General features: G+C 34.4%; 1 pseudogene; it reads right to left on the bottom strand.

Annotated features, from left to right (window-relative positions):
• LOC109062533 overlaps positions 1-13,347 on the bottom strand; it is an 82,297-nt pseudogene that overhangs the window by 48,345 nt on the left and 20,605 nt on the right.

Below are 13,347 nucleotides of genomic sequence, written 5' to 3'. Positions count from 1 at the left end.
TTCTTAAAGTAATGTTTATGGAATGATCTTATAACGTTATTAACGTTCTGATAATGTTCAGAGAACGTTCTGAGATCAACACTGAACATCCTTATGATGTTATTTGTACTTGATGAACGTTCTAAGAAAGGTATTTATTTTATGTAACCTTGAAATAATGTTGTAATCATGATGAGAATTTTTTTTTTTCAAGTTCATAGAAAATTAAAGTAAACGTTCAAATAGTGCAAAAAAATTGGGATAAATAATGTTAATAGAATGTTTTGAGAAATGTAACCTAAAAATAAAATAATAACAAAAACAAAAAAACAAAACATTACAAACAAAGCATTTTAGAAAAGTTTCAAAACAATGCTGCCACAACATTTGTATTACCTAAATGTGTTATGTGTGTAGTCTCCCAATTGCAAAAACTAAGTTATAACCTTTGAAATGATCATTTTCTGAAAATAGGTAATATATGTTTATCGAGGCTCTGGAAGTCATAAAAATCTTCCTCAGGTTATAAATATTTAATTTTATATATCATTATGATCAACAACAGCATTCCTTAGAAATGATTTTAAAATTTTTAGTTTTAAATAAAAGTCTTGCATTTTTGTAAGGCATAAATTATTGAAATTACCGATAGAAACCGTACCTAGATGAAAACAAAGTTTAAAAACTCTCCATAAATGAGATAACACATTTATTGATGTGCTATTAAAATGAAATTCATACCATCTAACGCTGATCTCCCAGAATTCTTGTTTTCTTCTGCAAGCATTACTTCCTCTGAGAGAGAGAGAGAGAGAGAGAGAGAGAGAGAGAGAATGTATGTAATATATTAGCAATGAAGTAATATAATTAACTCAACGTTAATCAAATCAGTTATTGGTTTATTCAGTTTGGTTTGTGAAAAAAAAAAAGAAAAAAAAAAAAGACAATTTGTAGGGCTCTTAAAAGTGATCTGCTGTACTGCAGAAGCATCAACTATTCTGAGCACAGACAGGCACATATACAAACACTCCAGTCAGTGAGTCAGTGTCACCTTTCCGTTGACCCTTCACTGCGTGGGAGAATGAGCAGCTTCACACACTCATGTTCACCTGAATGTAGTGTTCAGGTGGTGGGTGGCAGGGTGAAATGTGAAAAGAGTAGTGTAGGTGTAGTACACAATCAGAGCACGGTCTGTCACTGAACCTGGGTAAAGACAGTGAAACTTCGCTAGCCTGGCTGAAATTACTGAGCCAAAAGATGATTTCAAAAATCTAAAGAATACAAATAACATTGCATTTTAAAACAAGCACACAATACCACAGTAGTTTACTTGTAATATTTTAGCATAGCAGCAGAGTAAGTCTGAGCATGTGGCTGTGCTAGTAATAAATTAGCCAATTAAGCATCACGACTCATTATGTCTTTCTACCAGCCACTGTTACGTGTAAGGTGTTCGTCAGCAGATATTAGTGCATCAACAGCCTGAAATCACTTGATGTCTTCTTCCCTCTGCTCTCAAGAGCACTTTTACCACTTGGCATACAACTACATGTCCCCCGCGTCTCCCACAACTCCTCTCTAACACCTCATCCACACTTTTCTGAAAACTCGTCATCCGGTCATTACTGGCTAGTGAAAACCTTCTGTGTTTTTCAATTAACAAAATTATTTAAAGGAATTATTCACCCAAAAATTACAGTTAGCTGAACATATACTCATCCTCAGATCATCCAAGATCAAGATGAGTTTGTTTCTTCATCAGATTTGGAGAAATGTAGCATTGCATCAGTGTCTCAGCAATGGATGCTCTTCATTGAATGGGTGCCGTCAGAATGAGAGTCCAAACAGCTGATAAAAACATTACAATAATCCACAAGTAATCCACAGCACTCCAGTCCATCAGTTAACATCTGGAGAAGACAAAAGCTGAAACTTTAAACCGTCACTTCCAGCTAAAATACTAGTCCATAATTCATAACACTCCCTCCAGTGAAAAAGTGCATCTCCTGTTGTCTCTCACATCAACATCCAGACACATATTTGTTTAGAGCTGTTCAAACAGTGCTTGATTGGTGCAGATTTCTCTCTGAGTCAGACCAGAACACTTTTTTCGCCGGATTATGGAAGTAACAATTTGAAGTTAAAAACATCTTAATGCTGGATGTGTTTCATCTTTTGTCTTCTCCAGATGTTAACTGATGGACTGGAGTGCTGTGGATTACTTGTGGATTATTGTGATGTTTTTATCAGCTGTTTGGACTCTCATTCTGACGGCACCCATTCACTGCAGAGCATCCATTGCTGAGACACTGATGCAATGCTACGTTTCTACAAACCTGATGAAGAAACAAACTCATCTATATCTTCGAAGGCTCCAGGGTGTTAAACTTTCAGCAAACTTTCACGTTTGAGTGAACAAGTCCTTTAAAGGAATCAGTCAATACCAGGAACTGCAGGCTTGTTTCTCACCTCTAACCTTTAATACACAACATCTGACAAAAAACACGAGTGCTAAACACACATACTGCATGCTAAAAACAACAAGACTGATCCACATGAACGACAAAAGACTAATAAACCAATGCAAACACTAGAATGCATACAAGAACATTCTCCATCCTGACTTCATCACAAACTCCAAGATACAACTATAAACATTTTCTTTATGCTTAACAAAAAAAAAAAAATACACATCCAAAAAACAAAAAAATTACAAAAAAAAAACAAAAAATCAAAAAAACAACATGACAGCATCATAAAAAAAAAACTCCTCTGCACATGGATAGCACACCCAGTAATGGTTTTGATGAAAATGAATGTCAGTACCTGCTCTGTCGATCCAGGCCCGGTAGCCGTTGAGTTCTCGCTCCACCTGTTGCTGGCGTCTGAGCTTCATGAAGGCACGTCTGTTCTCCACCCTCTCTCTCTCTTTAGCAAATTCCCTAGAGAAGGATTTAGGAAATGACACATACACACACCAAGTGCTTTTTAGGTTTTGACCTTTGATAACCTGTAAAGGAGTGATCATCCGAGAAACGCTGTGGAGGCAAGAGCAGCTACAGTAATCCATCCCTAGTGAAGCAATCGTCCTTTCAGCCCACCCACGACTGCACGCTCATTCAGAACAACTCAAAACAAGCATTCGTTTTTACATCTCAAACCTTGAAATTACTGGATTAACATAAAATGAAATATTAGTTTCATTAATATTTCCTTTGCAATTGCAATGAATGGGGACTGGAGTGTTACGATTTACACAAAGGTGCAAAAGCACCATACAGATATCTTAAAAGTATAATCAGGGTTTCTGCTGGTTTTATAAAGGTACATTTAAGACTTTTAAAGACCAATTAAAGAAGAAGAAGAAGAAAAAAATATATATTTTTAGGTTTATTTATAGTTAAGCCTGCATTCAAAAGATCTACTTTGCTTTTTAATTAATTTCACAAAAAGGAAGTAAATAATAATAATAATAATAATAATAATAACTAGATTATGGAAATTACTTTTACTGCAATGCTCTTCCTTAGTTATTTGTTTTGTTTTCCAGTGCAAAAGTTTCTTAAATCAAGATATATTGAGAGGCAACATGACAAAATGCAATAAGTTTATGAACAAATGTCTGCCAATAGGCTTAGAAAAATCAACTTAAAGTGATATTGCATCCCAAAATGAAAATTTTGTCAGCGTAGCACCATTTTGACTAATCTGAGCAGTACGCAGATTGTGTACACTCTTCTTTGTCAGCCGCACATAAATACACGTAAATAATATATCCTTGTGGCACGGCTGACACAGAAGAGCATCGCCGTCTGTGTACTGCTCAGAATTGCCAAAATGGCACTGCACTGATTTGGAGAGACACAGAGGAGGGGAATTGTTGAATAAAGTCGTTATTTTTGTTTTCTTCGTGTACAAAAAGTATTCTCGTCGCTTCATAACATTACGGTTGAATCTCTGATGGCAGATGGAGTATTCTGACGATGTCTTTCATACTTTTCTGGACCTTGACACTGTTATTTATTTGGCAGTCTATGGGACAGTCCCAAGCCTCCTGGTTTTCATCCAAAATATCTTAAATTGTGTTCCGAAGACGAACGGAGCTTTTACAGGTTTGGAACGACATGGGGATAAGTGATTAATGACAAAATTTTCATTTTGGGATGGAGTAACCCTTTAATTCAAAGTGGAAAAAGTTGTTTTGCCCCACTGAGAGAATTTTTAATGGATGTTTAGATATTAAGTTTTGGAAAACAAGACAAACATAGTAAGGAAGATATTCATTTTTGCAGTGTTTGCAACATTTCATGCCCTGAATTTCTGCTCCGATTTAAGACCTTTTAAAGGCCTAATTTGAGGAAGGGCCAAATAAGACTTTATAAGACCCACAGAAATCCTGATAATAAAAATAATTTATACGACTTGTGCACTTTATAAGAAGATTCAGAAGCTATAAGACAGGCTTTTGTCTTTATTCAAGAATCCTATTATAACTCTCCTTAATGCATTTTTGATTGCTTATGAAATTAATAGTGTTGCTGATTAATGAACAAAGAATCAGTTGATCCAGTACAAGAAATCGAATTCAACTCCACTTAACAGACCAAACAGATCAATTAAATTAAATCACAACAATATTACAATACAATACTATACCATAACATATGTGACCTATACTAAAAAAACAACAAATTTCAATTTCAACATTACATCCATTGATGCTAAAAAACTCCAGTCCTCATTTATTATTTATAAAAAATGCATTTTTAAAATGATTAATATTTCTCCTTTTGTTTTCAAGCCAGAAATCTGGTTTGAAACAGCATGAGTGTGAATAATGACAGACAATTTTTGTTAAATATTTGTGAAATTCTTACCCAGAAAGAACACCCAAAACAAGGTTGAGCACAAAAAATGAGCCGATAATGATGAGAGGAATGAAATATATCCAATTCCACGTCGGCCCCAAAGCATCATTAGTCTGTGGAGAAACAACAGTAATCAATGCATAAAGTAAAGCTTTTGTGGAAAATGATAATTTAAAGGTAATTATGGTTTGGTGCTGTGCTAAACACAGTTTCTGAATAGTATAGTTTATGTTTGTTCATTACAGTGTATAGTGTAGGATAGTTTGTGTTTTTTTTTTTTTTAATTATAGTAATTATAGTTTGTTAATTATAGAGCCATCATTTATTCACCCTCAAGTTGTTCCAAAGCTGTATGAATTCCTTTCTTCTGTTGAACTCAAAAGAAGATATTTTGAAGAATGTGGGCAACCAAACTGTTGACGGTAGCCTTTGATTTTCATAGTATGAAAAAAAAAAAAAAACACTATGGAAGTCAATGGGGATTAGAAACTGTTTGGTTACCCACATACTACAAAATATCTTCTTTTGAGTTCAACAGAATAAAGAAACTCATACAGGTTCGGAGGTGAGTAAATCATGACAGAATTTACATTTTTGGGTGAACTGTCCCTTTAAGGGAGTAAAATAATTTATTAATAAGTCAATGAAGCAGTCTAGTCACATTAAGCAAATGTATTCGGTTCAAGACATCCTAAAGTCCTATTCATATAGAAATCACTTTAAGTTGAATAACTTCATATGTAAGGTCAGAAAAGGTTAATAGGTTGACATAAGACAAATGATGAGTATCAGTGAGTAAATATAAATCCAGTCAGTCAACTATAAAACTGACTTTTTTGAAACGCTACTGCTGTAGGAGCTCACATTGTACAGGACAGCAGTCCATCCCTCCATAGTGATGCACTGAAATACTGTCAGCACTGCGAACAGGATGTTGTCAAACTGAGTGATGCCATCATTGGGCCCAATCCAGCTGCCACTGCAGGTGTATTTCTCAGGACACTTCCTCACTCCACACGCAAACTCCACCTCAGAAGAGTCCACCGTCTCGTTTTCTGACGAACAGCAATATTAAACGATGCATTCAGTGAATACACTTATATAACAAATAAAAAGACGATCAAAAAACACTGTGATTGCCATCGTTTTGATAAACCACTATCATATGCATACATATATGCGAATATAGCATATTACTGATGCACGCTTTGTTTGCATTACAGTTCAAAATAAATACGTTTAGCATTAAACATGATGACCCAGCCAGCAGAACAAAACACTCTTCCAGTAACGCTAGTAAAATGTTAGTTCAAAGTTATCTGGTCTTTAATAATGTTCTAAAAACATTATTTTGGAACTTTTTTCTGAAACATTTTAGTTGGAAGTACTTGTTCCATAATGTTCAGAGAACATTCAAAAGCAACATTCCATTAATGTTTGCAAAATGATATAATGGAATGTTCCCATATCATTCATATAATCAGGGAAAATAAATAAATAAATAAATAAATAAATAAATAAATAAATAAAACATCTTAAAAACGGACGTTTAGAGAACATTCAGAAATAACTTTCAAATGACTTAATTGGACATTAGCGCAAAGATGTTATTTATATTTTGTTCAACTTGTTTTGTGAAACATTTGAGTTATATTAGTATAACATTTTGTTAAATGTTACTACTGGCTTCATAATGTTCAGAGTACATTCAAAAGTAACATTTCCATTTCATGTTGAACCTTCCCTCAATATCTGTATAATCAAGAAAAAAACATTTAAAAAAAAAATGGACATTCAAGGAACTTTCAGAAATAACATGTTCATTACCTAATGGGAATGTTAACACATAAACAATATTTCTATGTTTTTTTGAAACGTTTCAGTTTGATGTTTAACTAATGTTTTTTTTTTTTTTTTTTTGTCACAATTGTCATAATGTTTGCAAGATGATAAACTGGAATGTTCCCAAGAAGAAGAAGAAGAAGAAGAAGAAAAAAACTGGACGTTTAGAGAACATTCAGAAATAATGACTTAATGGGAATGTTATCAAAACATTTTTGTTTGCTGGGGAGACAGTTTAGCAAGTCCACATGGGGATGTCATAAATGTTTTATGGCAATGTCACAGCATTAAATTACTTTTAAAAATTAATTTGGGGAAATTACAGTACAGTGTAATACAATGAATAACAACCGCCTGTGTTCTCCCAGTGCTTTGTGATTAACCTACAACAAAACAAAAGCAAGCATACGCCTTTTTGTCTTGCATTTCACAATGAAATTGGACGAGCTCAGTGCCGACTCATTTTCTGCAAATTCTTTTTCATAATTGTGTGCTAAGGACTGTGGGTGATAGGACACAGAGGAGGATACACTTGATGAATGATCAAAATATGCTGAATGAAGAGTGCAAAACGAAGGCTGCCTTCCAAGCATCCCTCAACCTGAGACAACCTTCGATGCAGCCATACTAGAACCCAGAATTTCGACTGGGAAACACCTTAGATTTCACCTCAGTCACAGTGGAAGCAATGTGCATGGTGCATGCTGGAATCTTTCTCCACTGATGGCCATTCAAAAACGTCTGTGTATTCTGATGAAATAAGATTACTAATAAAATGAGATGTTGTGCCTACACTGCTTCTTTTTGGGAGTGTAAAACAAAGGAGTGAGGAGCTGTGGTGCCTCCAGCCAATCACATTCGTCATAATCAGATTTTCCAGTGGCGTTTGAGTGATAGGCAGCAGAACTGAGCACTCAAGATCAAAGATGGCAGATTACAAATTGCATACCACATGGCAACTACAGTACATTGTGTTAGAAATGTCCAGCATTCCTGTTTCATTTCAGTTAAAGGCTGAAAGTTTCTCCATACCGAGTATATCTGGAGAGGGCAGGCAAGTGTGGTGTAATTTGCCACTGTAGAACTCCAGACCGATGATAGCGAACATCAGGATGGCAAAGAACAGCAGAAGACCGATCTGCAGCAGCGGCACCATCGCTTTAATAATGGACTTCAGAACTATCTGTAAACCTGGTGGAAGTCATCTGGATTAGTGCAAAGTACTTCTTGCCAAAAAGCTATTTAAAACCAAATATTGACCAAATAAGATGACATTGATTTTGATAATTGTTGATTTGGTGCATGGGTTGAGTTACTTACTAGGGATACCGGAGACTAGTTTGAGGGGTCTGAGCACACGCACAGCTCTCAGGGTCCTCAGGTCCACAGGGATATTCATATGAGAGCCGGCAGTGGCCAGAATCCTGCAGCCAAAAACAAACACACAGAGGAAACGGGAAATAAGGCTTCGTCCACACAACTGTTAAAGGGAAAGTTAAAGGGAAAGTTCACCCAAAAATGGAAATTCTGTAATCATTTTCTCACCTTCATGTTGTTCTGAACCTGTAAGAGTTTCTTTCTTCTGCTGAGCACAAAAGAAGATATTTTGAAGAATGGTTGGTAACCAAACAGTTTCTGGTCCCCATTGGCTTCCATTGTTTTGTTTATTCTGTACAATGGAAGTCAGCTGTTTGGTTGCCGACATTCTTCAAAATATATTTTGTGTTCAGCACAAATGATGACAGAATTTCATTTTTGGGCTAACTATCCCTTTATTTTTTTCACCACACAGATCCTTTCACCACACAGATCCTTTTCCTTTTATTTATTTTTTTCACCACACAGATCCTTTTCCTTTTATATATATATTTACGGTAGGAACATTTAACATGACATTTTTCAAAACTGCATGCTTTAGCATTGAATTATAAAATTATTCATGAATTGCACTTTATGAAAGACAGAAAACTGCAAAACAAGTTTACTTATGATATATTATATATACATTATGGCTCCTCAAATGTTGTGATGCTCTCTAGCGACAATAGATGTTCAGATGTTAAAACAGTTCTTTTTATAATCATTTTATATAACAAAATGTGATATAATAAAACTTTACAAAGTTCATGAACCTTACTTAATGTTTTAGGTGTAATTAACTAATACATTTCTAGCCTTTCAAGTTAATGTATTATATGAATAAGTTATATGAATAAATGCTTCAAAAATATTCTAAAGTGTTAGTCATAAGGGTCTTTTTTTTAAAATCTAGAATTTATACGTCATCTGAAAGCTGAATAACTAAGCGTTCCATTGATGTATGGTTTGTTAGGAGGACAATATTTGGCTGAGATAAAACTATTTGAAAATAAAATCAAAATATTTTTTATTTTATTTTATATATATATTTACGGTAGGAAATTTACTAAAAATATTAATTAATAACAAAAATAAAAATGAATATACATATATATTTACGGTAGGAAATTTACTAAATATCTTCATTGAACATGAATATCCTAATGATTTCTGGCACAAAAAAAAAAATATATATATATATATATAAATATATATATATATATATATATATATCTATATATATATATATATAATATATATATATATATATAATAAATAAATAAATAAAATAATTGATAATTTTGACCCATACAATGTATTGTTGTCTATTGCTACAAATATACCTGTGCTACTTATGACTGCTTTTGTGCTCCAGGGTCATATATTATATTTGTAGATTATATTTATTTATTTATTTATTTATATTACTTCTATACAGAAAGTGATCAAAAATCATTCTCTTTATATTCGCTGTAACAGCATGAGCCTTTCAGTGGTTTGTTTTCTGCATTTTCACCAAAACTCCCATTATAATCAGTGACAGTTTCCACTGCTCACCGATTCTCTGATTTACATCATGTTTTCACCGAGATACTTATGATGAAAATATGCGTGATATTGCAGTTTATTGAAAGCATTGGTGAGACGCATTGTGAGCTCAGTAGACATGACTGTGTTACAGCTCTGCAACCTTCAATGCGACGGGAGTGGGTCTAAATATAATGCTACAATCAACACTTTTAGTTCATCTTGGGGGCACTTAATAGTAAAAATTCCAGATGTAATGCTCATTGCATATGCAAAGATGTTAGCCAATCACAGCAGTGGGTGTTTACACTGAAGTCTCACAGCAGACACGCCCCTTCCAACAGTGCTCAAATCAGAGAAAAAAGACCCTTTATATCTAAATGAGGACCGTTTGTGAAAAAAATAAAATAAAATAAAAAAACAAAAACTACTAAAAATGATGCAAAAAAATAAAAATAACAAAAAAAAAAAAAATAACAACAATAAATGCAAAATAATAATAATAATAATAATAATAATAATAATAATAATAATAATAATAATAATAATGAAAGTCTGCAGAAGTTGAAATCGTCTTTTCTTCCCTATTGTGAGGTATATCCATGTGAAACAGCTTCTTGAACGAGAAACGGTGAGGACTTGATTTTGTCCACCTGGAATTGATTGGACCGTTAAATCGTTGTCGCGTGCTATCGCTGGATCTTAATATGAGTTTATTGTCACACTTCATCAAAAAGAGAAGAGATTATGAGGGCACATGCATTTGAAAAAATGTATGGTGCACACAGATAAATCATTTATAATAAACTGCAATATTACAAAAAAAAAAAAAAAAAAAATGCAGATTTTGATTTCATGGTGACTTTAAATTAGTTGATGCACTGATAATATATCAGGGGCATGCAGGTCAGATACTGTATGTGCTGCATTTAAAAGGTCATGTGAACAACCTCACAAAAGAAATGGGAAGTGTGTACTTTGGCGTGCGCTGTGAGGATTATTGAGAGCTGCTACAGTGTGCACACTTCCCAGAGACGATACAGTGACAAATACATTAGACAACAGTATCTGTGAGCACAAATGCTAATGTTCAGGAGGAACCTAAAGTCATGAACTCAGGGATCAATTTGAATAAGAGAATATTAATTACAGTATGGAAGAGGAAAAAGGAAAAAGCGAGTGTCAGAAAGAGAGCAAGCCGTGGAGCGAGTGAGTGGGTGAGTGGATGAAAGCATTGCTCGGGGGTGTAAATGGTGTGAAAATTCAAGGTTGTGAATCTTTCTGTAGCCTCCAGAGCTGCAGCACGTCCGTACTGTTGTACATCATGATTTGCATCAACAAATCCTTCATATCGGCTACAGGATCAGAGAGGGGCCTGCTTCATTATGCCTTTTTATAAACATACGCTTTTCTTACGGGAGCTTTTTTCTGTCTGTGATTCAAAAGAACTTATGTAATGCTTGCTGATCAATCAATGGACAAAGTACTAAATGAACTGCATTTAAACCATAGGAGAGTCTTTTTAATAAAAATCTTTGCGTGTTTCCTTAGGCTTAACAATGTTTTATGTATTTACTGTAGTGTCTTTAACACAAAGGCTTTTTTTAACTGAACTGATTTTGTTTTGTGTAAGTCATAATGATCAATTACGTTTGTACCTTTGTGTCATTCCACACACTTCTACCAATCAGTGTAACATGACCAAACACTATTAATTATTTCACAATTTGGTTTCTTTGTACCTGTCAGTGAAAAAGCTGAAATGCAAACATGAAATGAATATGGGCTCACCCACACATGAACACCTACACACAGCGCTGAACTGAGCTCTGAGAGCCAGTCAACGGGGAGGGGGATGGAGGAAGATGGAGGAATAACATTATCAACACTTAGTGGTGAATCATCAGCATATCTGCAGCAAATGCTTCATGTTTCACACACTATGAAAGAAAGGCTTCATGCCGAGTCTATGGTGGATTCTGAACATCTGAGCACACTGTACGCTCATGCAGCTTTAAAGTAGCGCCCTGTTGTCCATGCAGTCGAAGTCCTGACAAACTGTAAAATATTCACACTTGACGCATAGGTTTCTATGGAATATCTGAATTCATAACATATAATCGGTAACAGCACTATGCAACTTTTGCCTCTCTATCGCCATCTGTGGCCGAATCATAAAATTGCACATCGCTTGCAGAGGACTCGTTTTAAATCGACTTCAGGTATCATGCACTTTGCAGATTTGTAAATGGTTATAGAGAAAAATGTATCATCATACACTGAAGAACTAGCAGACTTTCAAGTCATTCTGAATACAACAAACTCATGCTGAAACATGCAGTTTGTTGCTAGGAGACGCACGATAAATGAAAACAATGTGTTCTAAAATCAGTTCAAAATATCAATCATGCTTGATATCAGATTCTACACGAAAGCAGTATTTACTGTAGCAACAAGCTGCAATCACTCCTAAGCACTCACATGTAAAATTTACGGACATGATTATATATACTGTATATATATACACAGTATATATATAAAATAAAAAAATCAAGTTGTGTCTTAAATGAGACACTATACACTATGCACATTCTTATGCACCAAGTACTAAACCATAATTAAAGCTGCGACAGTCGAGCGCATGAAGTGTCCAATATTGCACACTAAGTATTGCATCCACATGGCATAGAATAGTGCATAAGTATATGAACTGGAACGCACATTCAGTGAAAGACAGCTGTGGATGTCAGAACTACTGTAAAAAAAAAAAAAATTAGCAATTTGAACCAATTGTTACAGCTTGAACTTAAATGTAAAGTTAATATATATATATATATTATATAAATATATATAATATATATATATATAAAAATACTGACAACCACCTTAAAAACACAGGCGGTGATAAGAAAGACACATGATCAAAGTTCATCACAACTAGATTTTCAGCGAGCTGAGGAGGAAAATACTAATATATAGAAGGACCACACAGTGTCAGATACACAAACAAACACAAAACACCATCATGGTAACAAATGACAGTAAAATAATGTCATAAACATTCATTTAACAACATATGATGTAAGCAAAAACCCTAATGTTCACAAAAGAAAAGAATACACAAGATAAGAAAAGTAGAAAGAAACCTCGTTATTCAATGAAAAATCATCAAATGTGAGATCTCACATAGAGATTTCTGGGAATGGAAATTTCCTTTTTTTTCATTGTAAATTATATGATGACTGGTTCTTTTTCTCCACAGAAAGCAGGACATTTAACAGAATTGTACTGTAAGATTACATAAAACGCCCCATTAGATCTATTACAGTTAGGCAAGAACACCATCACCACCATATTCATTTTTAACCAAAAAAACAAAAACGTTTTAAACATGCAACAGCACGCCACTGGGAACTTTTAGCATTTCTGATGACACTGATGCAATTATTCTGAATGCTTCCCCTGGTTTATACTGCATGTTCATATAATAATATGTTGTAGTCAAATGTTTAAAATGACTTGGAGAGATTTATGGCTTATGGGACTGTAGTTACTGTTCATATATTGTCCGAATATTGTCTTTATAGGATCACGACGTCAGTGGTTTTGGGATGTTTTTTGACACTTGTATTCTGATGTGCCTGTTGAAAAGACCTGAGCATGCTGGTGTTCCCATCAGGCTTTTAACCTAGCTTAACCAGAAATGCTTTCATGGTCAACTAGAATCGTCATGTTGGTTCACATCGTCACATATTTCGCAGGTGAACTAAAC

The sequence above is a fragment of the Cyprinus carpio genome, chromosome A2 (assembly GCF_018340385.1).
Source record: "Cyprinus carpio isolate SPL01 chromosome A2, ASM1834038v1, whole genome shotgun sequence".
NCBI lineage: Eukaryota > Metazoa > Chordata > Actinopteri > Cypriniformes > Cyprinidae > Cyprinus > Cyprinus carpio.
Note: the sequence above shows the minus strand (reverse complement) of the source record. Positions and strands in the feature narration are given on the sequence as shown.